At 37.8% G+C, this 25,014-nt stretch overlaps 2 long non-coding RNA genes across 2 annotated transcripts in view; one reads left to right on the top strand and one right to left on the bottom strand.

Moving 5' to 3' along the window:
- LOC142741568 (uncharacterized) overlaps positions 1-25,014 on the bottom strand; it is a 459,428-nt gene that overhangs the window by 228,240 nt on the left and 206,174 nt on the right. The gene's annotated exons all lie outside the window — the stretch shown is intronic.
- The window catches only part of LOC142741566 (uncharacterized), an 89,363-nt gene continuing 76,627 nt past the window's right edge, over positions 12,279-25,014 (top strand). Inside the window, exon 1 of the long non-coding RNA XR_012881197.1 lies at positions 12,279-12,428. This is a non-coding gene — a long non-coding RNA (uncharacterized LOC142741566). The remainder of the gene's footprint in view (positions 12,429-25,014) is intronic.

Genomic DNA, 25,014 nt, shown 5'->3' with positions numbered 1-25,014 from the left:
ATAATAAAAGGCTTATTATAGGAAAAAAGGCAGTGTTTGTTTTTATTAACTTGAAACTTTTCTTTTTACACTTTTATTCAACTTTTTTTTTTGTCCCACTTGGGGACTTGAGGGCCTGCACCTCTGATCTTTACTCTAATGCATTGCACTACCCACGTAGTGCAATGCATTAGAGCTGTCAGTCATTCACTGACTGCAAGCCTATTAGGTCCCGTCTGTGGGCGGGGCCTAATAGGCTATCGTACGTGGCAGACCAGGAGGCCATTTTTAGGCCTCCGGTTGCCATAGCAACGATCGGCATCGTCACAATAACATTGTGCCGATCGCTACAAACCACTAAGATGCTGCGATCACTTTTGCTCATGGCATCTAAGAAGTTAATGGCAGGGATCGGAGCTAGCTCCATTCCCTGCGGTTACAGCACGGTGTCAGCTGTAACATACAGCTGACACCGGCGGCTAATGTCGCAGGCTCAGATCCTGAGCCTGCGCCATCTTATTACTGCGGCCGGACGCCTTTTAGGCCCCGCCTCTGGACGGGACCTAGCAGGCATCCGTACTTGGAAGACAGGAGGCCATTGTTAGGCTTCCCGTCTTCCGGAGCAGTCATCTTTCATTGCAGGGTTCTGATCTGCTTGTAAACACCATAGATGCAGCACTCGCTTTTTAGCGCTGCAACTAAGGGGTTAATCGGCCAGATCGGAGACTAGCTCCGGTCCTGGCCTTGAAGCAGTATTAGCTATCACTGCTTTAAAACTGTGTCTGCAGACGTGTCTGCCGACACAGTACCCTATTAATGTGCTAACGTAATAGTCCGTCAGTTTGCGTTAAGAGGGCAACGGCTGTGACGGACTATTACATCACATAGCGTTAAGGGGTTAACTGTCTTTTCGAATTTGCAAGTAAACATATGTTAAAATTTTACTTGATCTGGGGCTGAAATTACTGCAAATTATTTTCCAACACTCAAATGACCACTCTGCAGAATTATTGACAAAATACAATGGGAATCTGGTTTTCATTAAGGAGAACATCAATATGTGTGACATACCTTATACAGTGTTCATGTCTCCCATGGAATCCAAAAGGTGGGAGGTATGTGACTTTAGACCACATGTCATCTATAGGAGGGCAGAAAGTGGCCTGAAGGTTTGTTCAGTGACAACAGCAAGACGCATGGGATAATGAGGACCCACCATTGATACATACATTAGCTGTTGCTATGCAACGGCCCATGCAAATTTCAGCAGATATCTTGCTATGCTGAAAGATACTGCACTATTTTTCCGCATCATTATTTTAGGTAAGACATTGACGACAACATGGTATCATATGTCCACACACACAGAGGACAGCCAGGGATATGGGAGGGAATCAGTTTTCAGTACATTTGAAAGTTTATCGTTTTTGTATTTTGCACACAAAGCACGGTTCTTAGGGAATGGAAAACCCCAGTATCACAAGCAATTTTAGAAAATTGCTACATAATCAATTTGCTAATACTTATTGAACATTTTGGAGTAGAAATTATTTATAGAATTTCTATTACTTTTTTTCCAATTTTTCATGGCTTTGTATTTATTGATATGATCACCAAAAATACATACATACAGTACTGTGCAAACGTTTTAGGCAGTTGTGGAAAAATGCTGCAAGGTAAGAATGCTTTCAAAAATAGAAGTGTTAATAGTTTTTTTTTTATTATTTTCATATGTAGGTTGAAACACATTCATTAACTGTAACAGAAACCGCTGTGTAGGAGGCTTAAAACGGGCTGAGGAACAGCCAAATTCTGCTACAAAGGTGAAGTTGTGATAGACCGTTTCATGTCACAGATCCACCATGGCAAGACTGAGCACAGCAACAAGACACAAGTTATACTGCATCAGCAAGGTCTCTCCCAGGCAAAGATTTCAAAGCAGACTGGGGTTTCAAGATGTGCTGTTCAAGCTCTTCTGAAGAATCACAAAGAAATGGGCAATGTTGAGGACCGTAGACGCAGTGATCGGCCAAGAAAACTTAGTGCAGCAGATCAAAAACACATCATGATTACTTCCCTTCGAAATCGGAAGATGTCCAGCAGTGCCATCAACTCAGATCTGGCAGAAACCAGTGGGACCCAGGTACACCCAACTACTGTTCGGAGAAGTCTGGCCAGACATTCAACGTGGAAGCTAGGCCAAGCTATTTAACTAAGCATGAAAATATAGGAAAAATGGCAGCAGGTGCACTGGACTGATGAGTCAAAATGTGAAATATTTTGATGTAACAGAAGGCAGTGCGTTCGCTGAAGGACTGGAGAGAGGTACAATAGTGAGTGTCTGCAGGCAAAGTGAAGCATGGTGGAGGTTCCTTGCAAGTTTGGGGCTGCATTTCAGCAAATGGAGTTGGGGATTTGGTCAGGATTAATGGTGTCCTCAATACTGAGAAATACAGACAGATACTTATCCATCATGCAATAAATACCTCCAGGGAAGCATCTGATAGGCTCCAAATTTATTCTGAAGGAAGACAACGACCCCAAACATACAGCCAATGTCATTAAGAACTATCTTCAGCATAAAGAAGTACAAGGTGACATGGAAGTGATAATATGGCCTCTACAGAGCCCTGATCTCAACATTATTAAGTCTGTCTGGGATTACATGACAGGAGGATTTGAGGTAGCCTACTTCCACAGAAGATCTGTAGTTAGTTCTCCAAGATGTTTGGAGCAGCCTCCCTGCCGAGTTCCTTGAACTGTGTGCAAGTGTACTCAGAAGAATTGATTCTGTTTGAAGGCAAATGGTGGTCACACTAAATATTGATTTTGATTTATCTTCTGTTCATTTACTTTGTATTTTGTTAATTGTTAAAAAAACAAAACAATTTCTTCTATTTTTGAAAGAATTCTTACTCTTTCCACAATTGCCTAAAACGTTTGTACAGTACTGTAGTTAGTACGGTTGAAAAATACATATGTCCATTGTCCATATGTTATGGATAAGGGTAAGTGGTAGGGGTACGTTTTCAAGCTATTTATCCAAGGGAAGGCAAAATGACATGAGCCGCTCTGTCTTAAAAAATAAAAATGTCCCTACTGATTCCAGGAGGCGATCAGATTGGATCAACATAGAAACAATGGTTCTACAGATTTATCTTATTTTGTTGTCAAAAAAAAAATAATCTAGGCCTTTTGAAGCAATGAACTTTTTTTTGCTTTTTAGTTGCTTTTCACCATATTTCTTGTACAGCCCTTAATATACTTATATAGTTTTATCATGTCCCCCTTAGACGCCTCTTTTCAAGACTATATACATTTAATTCTTTTAATCTTTACTCATAACTAAGATGTTCCATGCCACTTATCAGTTTAGTTGCTCTTCTTTGTAACTTTTCAAACTTTCTATGAACTGGAGCCCAGAGCAGAATACGTATTCTAGATGGAGCTGCACTAATGCTTTGTAAAGTAGAAATATTATATCCCTGTCCCGCGAGACCATGCCTCTTTTAATACACGACAGTATTCTGCTGGCCTTAGAAGCAGCTGATTGACCTCATTCATAAAGCGTAAATTTCTTACCTGACTTTCTTTTAGATGTTTCTTATTCTCATCAATATCGCAAATGAGAATATAGGAGCACAAGTAAATCATTTTATTTCTTGAAATTCCCTTTGGATTCTTGTTTTTCTGCAGTGATGCAGAATATTTTGTTATAAAATATGATCGTGATTATTTATGTGTTGACGCAATTCATTCCATATGTTAATCTCCTCCACTGCCCCTCCCTGTCAATGAATGATGAGCGACTGAACTGTGGAGCTGTAAGTTACTTCACAATATGAATCATATCCAGAATGAAAATAAATTATTTAGGTAACAAACAGTATTGCATATTCTGCACTGCTCCATCATCGCTGCTTTATCTTATTTAAGGTTCACATTCTTTCCAATATTGTGACATTTTATTCATTCAACAGTGGAGGATTTTGCAAAACAAAATGCTGGTGCCGGGAGGTATAATAAAATGACCTGACAGTCACAATGGACGTGAGTTTTAGCTCGTTGCACCCCCGCAGTGCTTAAAAAAACACAATAGCCCCTATAAGTGAAGAGTTACTACATGACTACATGCTAAGTAAACCCAGGTACAAATATAGTTGTAGGCGTGAAAAAATGTTAGGTATGCATTATATGGAAGTTATTTATATTTCAACAGTGTCATTGGAAATTATGAGTTTTGTGGAGAAAACCACCGAAATGCGTAGTGTGCTGCAACGATACAAAATAATGTAGACTATAGACACATAGGGGTTTATGAATTGCACAATGCTATTGGCAATGGGCAAAGCTTTACATTTGAAGCTGACCTTTTCCACTATATACTACGACAGTGTACCGAAACCAGTGGCTTGGGAGCAACGTGTGCCTCTCGACTCCGGCATGTTAATGTCGTAGTTGTTGGTGGTTTCTGATACTATTTTTTTTTTTCATTATTATTTACAATTTTATTGAATCTTATTAAAAAAAAATCCATGTATTACACTTTATAACAACATTTAAATTAAAATGAATTATAAACATAAAAATGTTCAATATCCTACCCAACCAAAAACTAAAAAATGAATAAATAATTATTAATAATAATGATAATATTGAACACTAGGGGCACCATAGCATTATTAGACTTTGGTATCAGGTTCAAAGCCCTGGTACCATATTACGCCTTTGTGAAACTGGCCTAAGAGTCATATCACTTTGTCATATCTTTCATACGATTTTCCCTATTAATATTCAGTGTGGCTCAATATCATTTGACAAACTCGAAAGTAGCTTGGGACCTACAAAAGCTGGGGGACCTCAGTACTATGGGCATTTCACAAATGCCCTTAAAGGAATACTGTCAACAAAAAATATTTTTGTTTATGTAAAGGAACATTAAACATACACAACTAAAACAAGCAATACCCCAATAGGCCTCCTTTGCACACACTTTTTGTGAGTTGTTTTTTTCCAAAAAAAAGGCATCTAAAAAAGTTTCTTTTTTTAGGAAATTGGTACATGTGTTTTTTGCAGCTTTTTATTTGCAAAAAGTGTCTTTTACTTCTTGTGGTTTTTTTATGTGGCGATTTGCACTTTGCAAATCATGTTATTCAAATATCATGTGATGCAAAGATTCTTCTTTGCAACTCATGATTTATTATGGAAAAAATGCCACAAAAAACTCCATAAATAAGTGCAACACATATTGACACTTGTGTTTTGTTTCTTTTAAACAAGAAACCAATGGAGATCTACGGGAGAAGAACGCCACTTAATGCTAGAAACGCCAAACACAGATTTGCTGCCATTTTGTAAAAATGCTACTGAGCCAAAATACGCAAGACAAAAGAAAGATAAACGGCACATAAAAAAATGCCATATTTGTAGTGTGTTTTCTATTTACCCATTGAATTCAAGCTAACACCTGGCCTCAGCGCTCCATTTAATTTCTATGGGAAACAGCCGAGCACCGCACTGAGCTTTCTCTGTCGGCCTCATAGTCATTAAATAGAACGGCAGTGCCAGGGCCGGAGTTAGGGGTGGCAAACTGGGCAATTTCCCAGGGCACCTATCCTCTAAGGGCCCCCTGCCGACTATAGAAGACATAGTGTCTGCTTCGGGTCCCACGGCATGAGGGGGCCCGCGCCGCCTGGCACATAACATATATGGGTCAAGCGGCACAGGCCCCCTCATGACAAATGGCGTCGCTAGCTCTGGGGGGGGCCAAAGTGTTAGCGACTGCCACATTCAATTGTATCTGCGTCCTCTGGATGCAGATACAGTTGGATTCTATAGGCACCAGGCCAGTTTAGACATTCAGCCTATCAGATGCTGCGACAGAATCCCTGCGCAGACCGGTGTGACACATCACTGGATCCCGCTGGCCTACCCTACGCAAGGGTCCCATATGGAGGATGTGAAGCAGCACCGTCCGTCGCAGGAACGGGGCTAGGTAAGTACAATTTTTTTTATATTTGTGTGGCGCTATCTACAATAGGGGGGGCTGTATGGCACTATTTACATGGGGGAGCTGTGTGGCACTATTTACAGGAGGGGGGCTGTGTGGCACTATCTACAAGAGGGAGGGCTGTGCGGCACTACCTAAATAAGGGGGGGCACAGTTTACAAAAGGGGGGTTGTGTATCACTATCTACAAGAGGGGGGCTGTGTGGCACCATCTACAAGAGGGGGGCTGTGTGGCACCATCTACAAGAGGGGGGCTGTGTGGCGCTATCTACAAAAAGGGGGGCTGTGTGTCGCCATCTACAAGAGAGGGACTGTGTGACGCTATGTACAGGAGGGGGGCTGTGTGGCGCTATCTACAAGAGGGGTCTGTTTCTGGCGCTATCTACAAGGAGGCTGTGTGCGGCGCTATCTACAGGGGGCACAAAGGGGACATTATTACTGTGTGAGGGCATTGTTACTGAGGGGGCACAGCGCTCCATTCATTTCTATGGAGCTGCCGGATACACAAGACACCGGAAGTGCCATGCTTCTCATGGAGAACTTCGGGGGACTTTCGGTCCTCCGTTCTCCTTATCGCTGGGGGTCCCAGTGGACCCCCCGCTATCACACATGTATCCCCTATCCTGTGGATCGGGGATACATGTGTTTTGTGGGACAACCCCTTTAAAAGGTTTTCTACAAACAACACCTTGTTAATTTCCACCTGATCTTTTCATTTTTTTTGTATGAAGGTCCTATTACACGGCCTGATATGGGCTGTGAAAAAGAGCGCCGATAAATGAGACAGCTCCTTGATCGGCGCTCGTTTGCTCCTTTCACAAGGAGCAATGATTGGTTATGTATGGGGACAAGCGATGGTTACTACGATCGTTCTTCCCATACATTTTTATCATGTGGGCAGCGCTTCTCCCTGTTTACACAACGATGACATTTAATGCTGCTGCATAAATGAGCAGATCAGCCGGATGAACGAGCGTTTGCTTGTTCATCGGCTGATCGTTGCTTCATATGAACGCTCATTTGCCCAATCATCGGCCCGTGTAATACGGCCTTTACAAGCGGTTGAGGGTTAGTAAATGGGGAGGGGCTTAGTGTTCCTGGTCGCTTATTACAGGGAGAGCAGTAGGTGCCTCTTCCTGCAGGCATCTGACTGTATCAATGATCATCAGAGACACGGATGCTGGTTATATCACACTGAACACAATGGTCTGGACTAGAGATGAGAGAATCAGTAAAAATACCTTCATGGACATTTCCTTTAATAGAGACATATTTCCCTTGTATAAGACAATGGAGGCTGAAATAGGGAATTGCAGTAAGGTATTTCCACCTCCATTGTCTTAAATGTGGGAAATACAGTTCCATAATAGCAAATTCACTTGTCAGTAAAATGACGGTTAAAAAAAAAAGTTTTTTTTAGTGAATTGTTTGATCTTTGTATGACTTCTTTGGAAAGCAGAGAGCAGGGTTCACTAAAAGGGGTTTTTCCCAGTATTAACAAGTTTCATCTACTCACAGAATAGGTGATAAGTGTCTGATTGATGGGATCCTCACTGATCACTAGAACCAGGGTCCCAAACCCTTTGTTCCTCCCCTCTTTACCCCCCACAGTGGGGAGGAGTTTGAATGGAGCGATGATTAAACATGCGCCCACTGCTCCATGCAATGTCTATGGGACTGACGAAAACAGCGCTGTGCTCAGAAGTCTCCATCAGTCCCATAGACTTCGAATGGAGCCGCATTCTTGTCCGCCGCGCCATTCAATGTTCCCACTGCAATCGTGCAGTGAGGGGGAATGGGGGTCTCGGTATCAGTGGGGGTCCCTGTGGAAAGCTGATACTTGTCGATTCTGGGAATACTCCTTAAACATTTTATGTTGTTTGTCATGTATTAAAAAGTCCCTAATGACATTTACAGCTATGACATTGTCATTGAAAACCTAGAATCAGATGAATTGTGAAAATGACTCATTTTACTTTTCAATGAACACGGATTAATAACTTTTACTGACGTTTTCTGTCATTCTCTTATCTCACTATTCTGGGTCTGATCAGACTGGCAGGGAAAGTATTCAGATTGAAGTTTGTCATAGATGTGTCACTTACTACCCCGGATCCCTGTTTTCTTTATGATATTATGGCTCTTGTTTACAAAGTTCTTCATGATAATGAACTTCTCGGCTTCTTTTGTCTCAGCCTCATTTATGGAATTTCAGCCACCACTTGCATTCTGTCCTTCGGCCACTAGATGGCGCATGTTGAAATAAAGTAGAAATATATTGTATTGAAGCAGTAATCTGTATGGCGGTTGTTTATTTATCATCAGTTATTTCATTTTCTGCTCTTCTTTCATTTTTTTTTCCCTTTTGTATTAATAGATTTTACAACAACAGAGCTTGCAATAATAAGAGCAATATAAAACCACCGTCAAATGGTGTATGCGGACAACAAGTCTCGTGGTTCCCATTGTCATAAACCATTTTTATCACACCTAATGATGGCTTTGAATGAATTTTGTCTGACTCTGCATTGCAGAGTGTAAATTGCCTGGTTCAAGATATGCAAAGAGAGTTAAGCCGAATCACACATTTTATCTGCAGGACCCCTCACCCACCCTGAACTTTGGTTTGGGTCTTGGTACTCTGTTGGCCATCACTTTCGACCACCACCAACCACCAGATTAGTGATATTCATGCCAGTGAGAAGATGCTAAGGATGCCCATGTTTGAAGTAAACTCTGAACAGTTCCTTAGGAATCAATGAGATGAGTGCACCGCCAAAAAATACAGGACAAAAATAGTCAAAAGTCGGAACGGAGAAGTATGGCAGGGCACAATTATACCAAATTCAACTACCCAAGGTCAGTAAACAGCAATCCGGACAAGGTATAGGTGGGTCACAAAAAAGAAACTTGAAATAAACGGTGAGGGTCTCAGTGCTCGGACCCCACCAATCAAATCTTCTGACATGTTACTATGACGTGTCAGAAATTTCCTGAAAGTTTAGTTACCCTTTAAAGGGGTTCTCCGGGACTATGACATCGATGATCTATCGTTAGGATAGGCCACTAATGTTTTGATCGGTGGTGGTCCAACCTCCTTAACGCCCACTGATCAGCACAATGAAGAGGCTGCGGTGATCATTGTTTGCATAGCGTCTGTATCAGCGGCTGTGTCTGATACTGCAGCTTGTCTGCAGCTTGTACCATTCACTTGAACCAGGCACAGCAGCTTGTACAGGCATGGGTAAGCGGCCCTCGCAGGAGCACCACGGTCCCTTCATTGTGCAAATCGGCAGGGAGGTCTCGGGGACAAAATAACAGCATGCAATGTCAATCAGCTGCTTCTAAGGCCTACAAGTTAATGTTGTGTATTAAAAGAGGCATGGACTCGCTGGACAGGGATATAATATTAACACTTTTTAAAGCATTAGTGAGGCCTCATCTAGAATATGCAGTTCAGTTCTGGGCTCCAGTTCATAGAAAGTATGAAAAAATACAAAGAAGAGCAACGAAGCTAACAAGGGGCATGGAGAATCTAAGTTATGAGGAAAGAGTAAAAGAACTAAACCTATTTAGCCTTGAAAAGAGACGACTAAGGGGAGACATGATTAACTTATATAAATATATGAATGGCGCATACAAAAAATAGGGTGAAATCCTGTTCCATGTAAAACCCCCTCAAAAAACAAGGGGGCGCTCCCTCCGTCTGGAGAAAAAAAGGTTCAACCTGCAGACGAGGAAAGCTTTCTTTACTGTGAGAACTGTGAATCTATGGAATAGTCACCGCAGGAGCCGTCACAGCAGGGACAGGAGATGCTTTACAAAAGGGTTAGATAATTTCCTAGAACGAAAAAATATCAGCTCCTATGTCAATGTGTAGAATTCTTGTGTGAATGTTGATCCAGTCGGAGCACCAATTGGGATCAGGAGGGAATATTTTTTTTAGGGCAGATTGGTTAATGCTTTATGGGTATTTTTCTTTCTTTTTTAACCTTCCTCTGGATCTATAGGGGAAAAACAAAGTGGTATAGTTCACCTATGATCCTTCCTTTTCTCCCATCTGTCTTTTTTCAACCATTCTAAGGCCTCATGCACACGACCGTAGCCGTGTGCACAGCCGTGATTTTCGGGTCGGCCGGCTGCGGACTGTCAGCCGCAGGCCGGCTGCGGACTGTCAGCCGCAGGCCGCCCGCAAATCACGGGACATGCACATGGCCGCCGCCATTGTTTTCGGGCCCGGGCCGTGCAAGGACCGCAAAAACTACGTTCGTGTGCGTGGCCCAATAGAAAAGAATGGGGCCGCAATTCTCCCGTGGATTTTCGGGGGAATTGCGGCCGCAAAAACACGTTCGTGTGGATGGGGCCTAACTATGTAATTATGTAACGAGGTTGGAACGCTACTAATCATACATTAATGGCCTATCCTAAGGACATGTTACAGTCCTGGAGAACTCCTTTAACCACTATATCCGCATAAAAACAGGCTGGATTTGTCTTCAAATAATGTCAATAGCGACCGCAGCATTAAAAGCTCATCGCGCCCCCCGTAATGAAATCGCGGGGGGGGGGGTGATGGTTGCTATGGCTGCCTGGGGGCCTAATGAAGGCCCCCCAGGTCCGCCATCTTTGTGCACCTATTAAGCCCTGCCTCCGGCAGAATCACGATATACTGCAATACATTAGTATTGCAGTATATCATGCAAGCGATCTAGCGATCGCTGGTTGAAGTCCCCTAGGGAGACGAATAAAAAATGTAAAAATTAGTTAAATAAAGTTTTTTTTTTATGTAAAAAAATTATTTAAAATTAAAAGAAAAACCCTTTTCCCATTTCCCCCCTAGAGCATAGTAAAAAAATAAAAAAAATAAACATAATTGGTATCGCCGCGTCCATCAAAGTCTGAACTATTACAATATATCATTATTTAACCTGCACGGTGAACGCCGTAAAAAAAAAAATTGAAAACGCCAGAATCTCTATTTTTTAGTCACCTAATCTCCTACAAAAAATTAAATAAAAAGTGATCAAAACGTCGCATGTACACCAAAATGGTAGTATTAAAAACTACAGCTTATCCCTCAAAAAATAAGCCCTCATACCACTTAATCGACATAAAAATAAAAAAAGGTACGGCTCTCGGAATTTGGCGAAACAAAATACATTTTCTTTTTTACACTTAGGTTTTTAGTTGTAAATATATATTTGGTATTGCCGTAATCGTATTGACCCACAGAATAAAGTTAACATGTTATTTTAATTGCACAGTGAATTCAGTAAAAACTCCGCGCAAAAAAAACCATGGAGGAATCACAGTTTTTTTTCATTTTTTACCCCACAAATAATTTTTTCCCATTTGCTAGTACATTATATGGCACAATAAATGGTGCTACGAAAAACTACAACTCGTCCCGCAAAAATCAAGCCATCATAGGACTATATCGACGGAAAAATAAAGAAGTTATGGCTTTTGGGAGGTGGGGAGGAAAAAACGAAAATGAAAATCTGAAAAAGGGCTGCGGCGGGAAGGGGTTAATAGATATCTAACTGTATTCTTCTGTATCATTACCCCCTCTATCCCTCCTGCCCCACTACCCCTTTGTTTGTTAGTCTTTACATACTTCTTCACTGCAACTGTGGTGCATTGACATGTAAATTGGGTTCTATAAATGTACCATGGTTTGTTTTCTGCTTAATTTTTTGTACTTTAATTATTTGTATTCTTATTGAATAAAAACAGATTTGACAAAAAATACATGCAAAATCTGCACTGTGTGAACAAGGCCTTACAGTCCTACCACACCATCTCAAGTCTGGACTCATTTTGTTTCTTGCTGCATAAACCAATTGCACTTGAGCAGAGGTGTAACCTGAAGCTCTTTAGCCACACTGCATAATCTGTAACAGGCAGTGGCAGACCATAGGCCCTGGGCTGTTGCCCAAACTTGGCCGCCCCTTCCCCACCTTCACCCTGCTGCGCCATAACTATTGTTAACACTAACGTTTTGTGTAAGCATTACGATTCCCCTTGTCAAAGCGCTGTGTTCGTACATACTGACAGCCTCCAACCATTGCTCACAGTATTACACTGTGCAGGGACACATCCTCCTGACAAGGGGAATGGTAACAAAAATTTGTCTATCAGTCCTGGACTGCACAAAGACTTTTTGTGAAATACAAGGATTTCCTATAATAAACATGTCAGGAATGGTGACAAATTCTCTATAAATCCATTGACTCACAGGTGACATCTTCTAAGAGTCTAGTCATGTTTTTCTTCTTTTCTTCTCCAGCCTCTCCAGACCTCATGATGACTTCTCCCGGCCATGACCCATTTCTGCAGAATTTGGCACTCAGATGTCTTCGGCTCCTCACTTTTCCAACATTTCCACATCTATAAACAAAGATAAAATTTTCATGGTGCCACACATTGTGCCCCTAAATGTAAGTAAAGCACGACATACACAGTGCCCCCTGTAGATAGCCCCACACACAGCCCCTGCAGATAGCGCCACATACAGGCCTGTAGATAGTGCCACACAGCCCCCTGTAGAAAGTGCCACACACCATCTATAGATAGCAACACCTCCCCTGTAGATAGTGCCCCACAGCCCCCTGTAGATAGCCTCAAAAAACCCCTGTAGATAGTGCCACACACACCCCCTGTAGAAAGTGCCACACACAGCCCCCCTACAGGTAGCACTACCTCCCCTGTAGATAGTGCCACACACCCTCTATAGATAGCCCCACCTCCCCTGTAGATAGTGCCATTCCGCCCCCCTGTTAATAGTGCCACACACTCCATGTAGATAGCGCCAAACAGCCCCCCCCCCGTATATAGTGCCACACACCCACTGTAGATAGCACCACCCACCTTGTAGATAGCGCTATACAGTCCCCGTGTAGATGCGGCACAAAACCCCCTGTAGAATGGACCACCCTTCTGTAATTAGTGTCACACTTACCTGTCCCCGTTCCACCGCTGTCCTCTTCTCCAACGATGTAAGCCTGGTCTCATCTGACCAGGCCGCATCCAGCGGAACGACGCAAGCGGCGCGATGAGGTTGGCACGATAACGTGATGTCAATTGTATCTGCCTCCGTTGGACGCGGATACAATTTAGTCCAGGAACCTTCGGTTTTGTAGCGTGACAGAACTGAGATGTGGTCTTTGGGCGGCCATGGACACCCTGGGAGCTTCTAGCTCCGGGCGGCCGCCAATAACAGACCTATAGGGATCCGCCACTCGTAAAATACTCCCCACCTACCATCTGTCATTTATAATACTGGCGTCTGCTTACGTGGCAGAGGGTACTTTGGGCTCTGTCAGGCACTAGGGACCGGGTGCAATTGCTGCCTTTGCTCCCGTATAGCAACACCCCTACACTTTAAAAGTAAAATGCAATGCTCTATCACACCATATAATAAGATAGGTGCCCATTAACTCCGTACCTTCCAGAACACAGCATGCTGCAGAGAACAATGGGGCATTTCACACGCTGCCTCCAGGAATTTCTTTATTTGCTCCTGTTGAAGTAAATTTGTAAAAGTCCATGTTAGTATTATCCCAAATCTAAATATAAGAGCAAATACTTAGCAAACAACAAAAGCGCTAATTACTGTGGGAAAACATGTCATCTTAGATTTCTCATGCCGGGGGAAGAGAAAATCTTGTGGTGGAATTCAGATGGTGAACGTCTTAATTAATGTACCGTTTTCTAAGAATTAATTACTGGAGACTCGTGACACTTGTGTTCACCAGGACTGTCACAGAATGCTCACTTATTACTGCCGTACATGTGATTACCAGTGGGAATATTAACGTTATGTAAATTACAGAGGAAAAGACAACAAAAAATAATCGTTTACATTTATGTGTTTTATTTGAACTCTTCATTTAAATTGTCAGAAAACACTAAATTATGTTCAGAGAAAAATTTATGGCTACACGGAATAATAAATAATGAATGTGACTGCATTGGACTCAGAAATGTAAGGGTATTAATGGTTACCCCACAAATGATATTTCTTAATATGTGGCAGCTGGGAAGTTATATCCCTGGTGATTCACGCAAAGAAGGACGTTTGTTGGAAGGTTTGGGGTCCATTCTTTTGGCATCCCTTCCCCATATGGTGCACTGCCATACAGTGTGCAAAAAACATATTGTACAGAGTTTAAGTATATCACAGAGTAAGATGCCCAAATAAAGTACCATTCATAGGCCAAATAATACTTTCATACAGTTGCCTAACTAACAATCCTATATAGGGTCGCCACCACCATACACAGCAAAAATAATAAACTGTATAAGTACAGTGCTCAAATATTACCTTCATACAGTGCTGCCTCCCCGTCTTCCAAAAGCCATAACTTTTTTATTTCTAGATCGACATAGTAATATGAGCTCTTGTTTTTTGTGGGACAAGTTGTAGTTTTTCATGGCACGATTAATTGTACCGCATGATGTACTGGGAATCTGATTTTTTTTAATTTGTGGGGTGAAATGGGCAAAAAACAGCAATTTCACAATTTTTTGGGGGGTTTTGTTTTTACGGCATCAATCAGGCACTAAAAACGACAGATTCACCTTATTCTACTGGTTGATACGATTACGGCAATACCAAATTTATATGTTTTGTTTTAAGTTTTACCACTTTCAAAAAAGTTTTCTGTTGCCATATTCTGAGAGTCATACATTTTTTATTTTTCCAACAATTTAGAGGTGTGAGGGCTTAAATTTTGTGGGGCAAGCTGTAGTTCTCACCAATACCATTTTGGGGTACAAGCGACTTTTTGATCACTCTTTAATCCTTTTTTTTGGAGAGCTAAGGTTACCAAAAAACAGCAATTTGCATGTTTTATATATATATTTTTTTTACGTTGTTCACCGAGCGGGTTAAATAACGCTATATTGTGACAGTTTGGACTTTTATGGACGTGGCCATACCAGTTATGTTAACTTTTATTTTTTTTAACATTGCTTTAGGGAAAAAAAATGGGAAAAGTATTTTTTTTTTACTTTTAATATTTTTTTAATAAAAATCTTTATTTAACTGTTTTCTTACTTTTTTTTATTAGTCCTCCTAGGAGACTTGAAGCAGCGAATGTTGGATCGCTTGCATGATATACTGCAATACTAATGTATTGCAGTATATCGTGATTCTAAGGCTGGGTTCACACAACCTATTTTCAGGCGTAAACGAGGCGTATTATGCCTCGTTTTACATCTGAAAATATGGCTACAATACGTCGGCAAACATCTGCCCATTCATTTGAATGGGTTTGCCGACGTATTGTGCCGACGACCAGTGATTTACGCGTCGTCGTTTGACAGCTGTCAAACGACGACGAGTAAATTCACTGCCTCGGCAAAGAAGTGCAAGACACTTATATACATTATATGCAGGACACTTATATACATTATATGCAGGACACTTATATACATTATATGCAGGACACTTATATACATTATATGCAGGACACTTATATACATTATATGCAGGGCACTTATATACATTATATGCAGGACACTTCTATACATTATATGCAGGACACTTATATACATTATATGCAGGACACTTATATACATTATATGCGGGACACTTGTATACATTATATGCAGGACACTTGTATACATTATATGCGGGACACTTATATACATTATATGCGGGACACTTATATACATTATATGCAGGACACTTATATACATTATATGCGGGACACTTATATACATTATATGCAGGACACTTGTATACATTATATGCAGGACACTTATATACATTATATGCAGGACACTTATATACATTATATGCAGGACACTTATATACATTATATGCAGGACACTTATATACATGATATGCAGGACACTTATATACATTATATGCAGGACACTTATATACATGATATGCAGGACACTTATATACATTATATGCAGGACACTTATATACATTATATGCGGGACACTTGTATACATTATATGCGGGACACTTATATACATTATATGCAGGACACTTATATACATTATATGCGGGACACTTCTATACATTATATGTGGGACACTTATATACATTATATGCGGGACACTTATATACATTATATGCGGGACACTTATATACATTATATGCAGGACACTTATATACATTATATGCGGGACACTTATATACATTATATGCAGGACACTTATATACATTATATGCAGGACACTTATATACATTATATGCGGGACACTTATATACATTATATGCAGGACACTTATATACATTATATGCAGGACACTTATATACATTATATGCAGGACACTTCTATACATTATATGCGAGACACTTCTATACATTATATGCAGGACACTTATATACATTATATGCGGGACACATATACATTATATGCAGGACACTTATATACATTATATGCGGGACACTTATATACATTATATGCGGGACACTTCTATACATTATATGCAGGACACTTCTATACATTATATGCAGGACACTTATATACATTATATGCAGGACACTTATATACATTATATGCGGGACACTTATATACATTATATGCGGGACACTTATATACATTATATGCAGGACACTTATATACATTATATGTGGGACACTTATATACATTATATGCAGGACACTTATATACATTATATGCAGGAAACTTATATACATTATATGCGGGACACTTATATACATTATATGCAGGACACTTATATACATTATATGCAGGACAATTCTATACATTATATGCAGGACACTTATATACATTATATGCAGGACACTTATATACATTATATGCAGGACACTTATATACATTATATGCAGGACACTTCTATACATTATATGCGGGACACTTCTATACATTATATGCAGGACACTTATATACATTATATGCGGGACACATATACATTATATGCAGGACACTTATATACATTATATGCGGGACACTTCTATACATTATATGCGGGACACTTCTATACATTATATGCAGGACACTTCTATACATTATATGCAGGACACTTATATACATTATATGCAGGACACTTATATACATTATATGCAGGACACTTATATACATTATATGCGGGACATTTATTTACATTATATGCAGGACACTTATATACATTATATGCAGGGCACTTATATACATTATATGCGGGACACTTATATACATTATATGCAGGACACTTCTATACATTATATGCAGGACACTTATATACATTATATGCAGGACATTTATATACATTATATGCAGGACACTTATATACATTATATGCGGGACACTTATATACATTATATGCAGGACACATATACATTATATGCAGGACACATATACATTATATGCAGGACACTTATATACATTATATGCGGGACACTTATATACATTATATGCGGGACACTTATATACATTATATGCGAGACACTTATATACATTATATGCAGGACACTTATATACATTATATGCGGGACACTTATATACATTATATGCAGGACACTTATATACATTATATGCAGGACACTTCTATACATTATATGCAGGACACTTATATACATTATATGCAGGACACTTATATACATTATATGCAGGACACTTATATACATTATATGCGGGACACTTATATACATTATATGCAGGACACATATACATTATATGCAGGACACATATACATTATATGCAGGACACTTATATACATTATATGCAGGACACTTATATACATTATATGCGGGACACTTATATACATTATATGCGAGACACTTATATACATTATATGCAGGACACTTATATACATTATATGCGGGACACTTATATACATTATATGCAGGACACTTATATACATTATATGCAGGACACTTATATACATTATATGCGGGACACTTATATACATTATATGCAGGACACATATACATTATATGCAGGACACTTATATACATTATATGCAGGACACTTCTATACATTATATGCAGGACACTTATATACATTATATGCAGGACACTTCTATACATTATATGCAGGGCACTTATATACATTATCTGCGGGACACTTATATACATTATATGCAGGACACTTATATACATTATATGCAGGACACTTATATACATTATATGCAGGACACTTATATACATTATATGCAGGACACTTATATACATTATATGCAGGACACTTGTATACATTATATGCAGGACACTTATATACATTATATGCAGGACACTTATATACATTATATGCAGGACACTTATATACATTATATGCGGGACACTTATATACATTATATGCAGGACACTTATATACATTATATGCAGGACACTTATATACATTATATGCGGGACACTTATATACATTATATGCAGGACACTTATATACATTATATGCAGGACACTTATATACATTATATGCGGGACACTTATATACATTATATGCGGGACACTTATATACATTATGTGCAGGACACTTATATACATTATATGCGGGACACTTATATACATTATATGCAGGACACTTATATACATTATATGCAGGACACATATACATTATATGCAGGACACTTATATACATTATATGCAGGACACTTCTATACATTATATGCAGGACACTTCTATACATTATATGCAGGACACTTCTATACATTATATGCAGGGCACTTATATACATTATCTGCGGGACACTTCTATACATTATATGCAGGACACTTATATACATTATATGCAGGACACTTATATACATTATCTGCGGGACACTTCTATACATTATATGCAGGACACTTATATACATTATATGCAGGACACTTATATACATTATATGCAGGACACTTATATACATTATATGCAGGACACTTATATACATTATATGCAGGACACTTATATACATTATATGCGGGACACTTATATACATTATATGCAGGACACTTATATACATTATATGCAGGACACTTATATACATTATATGCGGGACACTTATATACATTATATGCAGGACACTTATATACATTATATGCAGGACACTTATATACATTATATGCGGGACACTTATATACATTATATGCAGGACACTTATATACATTATATGCAGGACACATATACATTATATGCAGGACACTTATATACATTATATGCAGGACACTTATATACATTATATGCAGGACACTTCTATACATTATATGCAGGACACTTCTATACATTATATGCAGGACACTTCTATACATTATATGCAGGGCACTTATATACATTATCTGCGGGACACTTCTATACATTATATGCAGGACACTTATATACATTATATGCAGGACACTTATATACATTATATGCGGGACACTTATATACATTATATGCGGGACACTTATATACATTATGTGCAGGACACTTCTATACATTATATGCAGGACACTTCTATACATTATATGCAGGACACTTCTATACATTATATGCAGGGCACTTATATACATTATCTGCGGGACACTTCTATACATTATATGCAGGACACTTATATACATTATATGCAGGACACTTATATACATTATATGCAGGACACTTATATACATTATATGCAGGACACTTATATACATTATATGCAGGACACTTATATACATTATATGCGGGACACTTATATACATTATATGCAGGACACTTATATACATTATATGCAGGACACTTATATACATTATATGCAGGACACTTATATACATTATGTGCAGGACACTTATATACATTATATGCAGGACACTTATATACATTATATGCAGGACACATATACATTATATGCAGGACACTTCTATACATTATATGCAGGACACTTATATACATTATATGCAGGACACTTATATACATTATATGCAGGACACTTATATACATTATATGCGGGACACTTATATACATTATATGCAGGACACTTATATACATTATATGCAGGACACTTATATACATTATATGCAGGACACTTATATACATTATATGCGGGACACTTATATACATTATATGCAGGACACTTATATACATTATATGCAGGACACTTATATACATTATATGCAGGACACTTCTATACATTATATGCGAGACACTTCTATACATTATATGCAGGACACTTATATACATTATATGCGGGACACATATACATTATATGCAGGACACTTATATACATTATATGCGGGACACTTATATACATTATATGCGGGACACTTCTATACATTATATGCAGGACACTTCTATACATTATATGCAGGACACTTATATACATTATATGCAGGACACTTATATACATTATATGCGGGACACTTATATACATTATATGCGGGACACTTATATACATTATATGCAGGACACTTATATACATTATATGTGGGACACTTATATACATTATATGCAGGACACTTATATACATTATATGCAGGAAACTTATATACATTATATGCGGGACACTTATATACATTATATGCAGGACACTTATATACATTATATGCAGGACACTTCTATACATTATATGCAGGACACTTATATACATTATATGCAGGACACTTATATACATTATATGCAGGACACTTATATACATTATATGCAGGACACTTCTATACATTATATGCGGGACACTTCTATACATTATATGCAGGACACTTATATACATTATATGCGGGACACATATACATTATATGCAGGACACTTATATACATTATATGCGGGACACTTCTATACATTATATGCGGGACACTTCTATACATTATATGCAGGACACTTCTATACATTATATGCAGGACACTTATATACATTATATGCAGGACACTTATATACATTATATGCAGGACACTTATATACATTACATGCGGGACACTTATATACATTATATGCAGGACACTTATATACATTATATGCAGGGCACTTATATACATTATATGCGGGACACTTATATACATTATATGCAGGACACTTCTATACATTATATGCAGGACACTTATATACATTATATGCAGGACACTTATATACATTATATGCAGGACACTTATATACATTATATGCGGGACACTTATATACATTATATGCAGGACACATATACATTATATGCAGGACACATATACATTATATGCAGGACACTTATATACATTATATGCAGGACACTTATATACATTATATGCGGGACACTTATATACATTATATGCGAGACACTTATATACATTATATGCAGGACACTTATATACATTATATGCGGGACACTTATATACATTATATGCAGGACACTTATATACATTATATGCAGGACACTTCTATACATTATATGCAGGACACTTATATACATTATATGCAGGACACTTATATACATTATATGCAGGACACTTATATACATTATATGCGGGACACTTATATACATTATATGCAGGACACATATACATTATATGCAGGACACATATACATTATATGCAGGACACTTATATACATTATATGCAGGACACTTATATACATTATATGCGGGACACTATATACATTATATGCAGGACACTTATATACATTATATGCAGGACACTTATATACATTATATGCAGGACACTTATATACATTATATGCAGGACACTTATATACATTATATGCAGGACACATATACATTATATGCAGGACACTTATATACATTATATGCGGGACACATATATATTATATGCGAGACACTTATATACATTATATGCAGGACACTTATATACATTATATGCGGGACACTTATATACATTATATGCAGGACACTTATATACATTATATGCAGGACACTTATATACATTATATGCGGGACACTTATATACATTATATGCAGGACACATATACATTATATGCAGGACACTTATATACATTATATGCAGGACACTTCTATACATTATATGCAGGACACTTATATACATTATATGCAGGACACTTCTATACATTATATGCAGGGCACTTATATACATTATCTGCGGGACACTTATATACATTATATGCAGGACACTTATATACATTATATGCAGGACACTTATATACATTATATGCAGGACACTTATATACATTATATGCAGGACACTTATATACATTATATGCAGGACACTTGTATACATTATATGCAGGACACTTATATACATTATATGCAGGACACTTATATACATTATATGCAGGACACTTATATACATTATATGCGGGACACTTATATACATTATATGCAGGACACTTATATACATTATATGCAGGACACTTATATACATTATATGCGGGACACTTATATACATTATATGCAGGACACTTATATACATTATATGCAGGACACTTATATACATTATATGCGGGACACTTATATACATTATATGCGGGACACTTATATACATTATGTGCAGGACACTTATATACATTATATGCGGGACACTTATATACATTATATGCAGGACACTTATATACATTATATGCAGGACACATATACATTATATGCAGGACACTTATATACATTATATGCAGGACACTTCTATACATTATATGCAGGACACTTCTATACATTATATGCAGGACACTTCTATACATTATATGCAGGGCACTTATATACATTATCTGCGGGACACTTCTATACATTATATGCAGGACACTTATATACATTATATGCAGGACACTTATATACATTATCTGCGGGACACTTCTATACATTATATGCAGGACACTTATATACATTATATGCAGGACACTTATATACATTATATGCAGGACACTTATATACATTATATGCAGGACACTTATATACATTATATGCAGGACACTTATATACATTATATGCGGGACACTTATATACATTATATGCAGGACACTTATATACATTATATGCAGGACACTTATATACATTATATGCGGGACACTTATATACATTATATGCAGGACACTTATATACATTATATGCAGGACACTTATATACATTATATGCGGGACACTTATATACATTATATGCGGGACACTTATATACATTATGTGCAGGACACTTATATACATTATATGCGGGACACTTATATACATTATATGCAGGACACTTATATACATTATATGCAGGACACATATACATTATATGCAGGACACTTATATACATTATATGCAGGACACTTCTATACATTATATGCAGGACACTTCTATACATTATATGCAGGACACTTCTATACATTATATGCAGGGCACTTATATACATTATCTGCGGGACAATTCTATACATTATATGCAGGACACTTATATACATTATATGCAGGACACTTATATACATTATATGCGGGACACTTATATACATTATATGCGGGACACTTATATACATTATGTGCAGGACACTTCTATACATTATATGCAGGACACTTCTATACATTATATGCAGGACACTTCTATACATTATATGCAGGGCACTTATATACATTATCTGCGGGACACTTCTATACATTATATGCAGGACACTTATATACATTATATGCAGGACACTTATATACATTATATGCAGGACACTTATATACATTATATGCAGGACACTTATATACATTATATGCAGGACACTTATATACATTATATGCGGGACACTTATATACATTATATGCAGGACACTTATATACATTATATGCAGGACACTTATATACATTATATGCAGGACACTTATATACATTATGTGCAGGACACTTATATACATTATATGCAGGACACTTATATACATTATATGCAGGACACATATACATTATATGCAGGACACTTATATACATTATATGCAGGACACTTCTATACATTATATGCAGGACACTTCTATACATTATATGCAGGACACTTCTATACATTATATGCAGGGCACTTATATACATTATCTGCGGGACACTTCTATACATTATATGCAGGACACTTATATACATTATATGCAGGACACTTATATACATTATATGCGGGACACTTATATACATTATATGCGGGACACTTATATACATTATGTGCAGGACACTTATATACATTATATGCAGGACACTTATATACATTATATGCGGGACACTTATATACATTATGTGCAGGACACTTATATACATTATATGCGGGACACTTATATACATTATATGCAGGACACTTATATACATTATATGCGGGACACTTATATACATTATATGCAGGACACTTATATACATTATATGCAGGACACTTCTATACATTATATGCAGGACACTTCTATACATTATATGCAGGACACTTCTATACATTATATGCAGGGCACTTATATACATTATCTGCGGGACACTTCTATACATTATATGCAGGACACTTATATACATTATATGCAGGACACTTATATACATTATATGCAGGACACTTATATACATTATATGCAGGACACTTATATACATTATATGCAGGACACTTATATACATTATATGCGGGACACTTATATACATTATATGCAGGACACTTATATACATTATATGCAGGACACTTATATACATTATATGCAGGACACTTATATACATTATATGCAGGACACTTATATACATTATATGCAGGACACTTATATACATTATATGTAGGACACTTATATACATTATATGCAGGACACTTATATACATTATATGCAGGACACTTATATACATTATATGCAGGACACTTCTATACATTATATGCGGGACACTTATATACATTATATGCGGGACACTTATATACATTATATGCAGGACACTTATATACATTATATGCAGGACACTTATATACATTATATGCGGGACACTTATATACATTATATGCGGGACACTTATATACATTATGTGCAGGACACTTATATACATTATATGCGGGACACTTATATACATTATATGCAGGACACTTATATACATTATATGCGGGACACTTATATACATTATATGCGGGGCACTTATATACATTATATGCGGGACACTTATATACATTATATGCAGGACACTTCTATACATTATATGCAGGGCACTTATATACATTATATGCAGGGCACTTCTTTGCAACGTAATTTGAGCCGTTCTTCATTGAACTCAATGATAAGCAGCTCAAGATTTACGAGTGTCACAGACGCCTGGCATAAT

This window comes from Rhinoderma darwinii, chromosome 2, assembly GCF_050947455.1.
Source record: "Rhinoderma darwinii isolate aRhiDar2 chromosome 2, aRhiDar2.hap1, whole genome shotgun sequence".
NCBI classification, from domain to species: domain Eukaryota; kingdom Metazoa; phylum Chordata; class Amphibia; order Anura; family Rhinodermatidae; genus Rhinoderma; species Rhinoderma darwinii.
The sequence above is the reverse complement of the archived record's forward strand: the minus strand, read 5'-3'. Positions and strand labels throughout refer to the sequence as shown.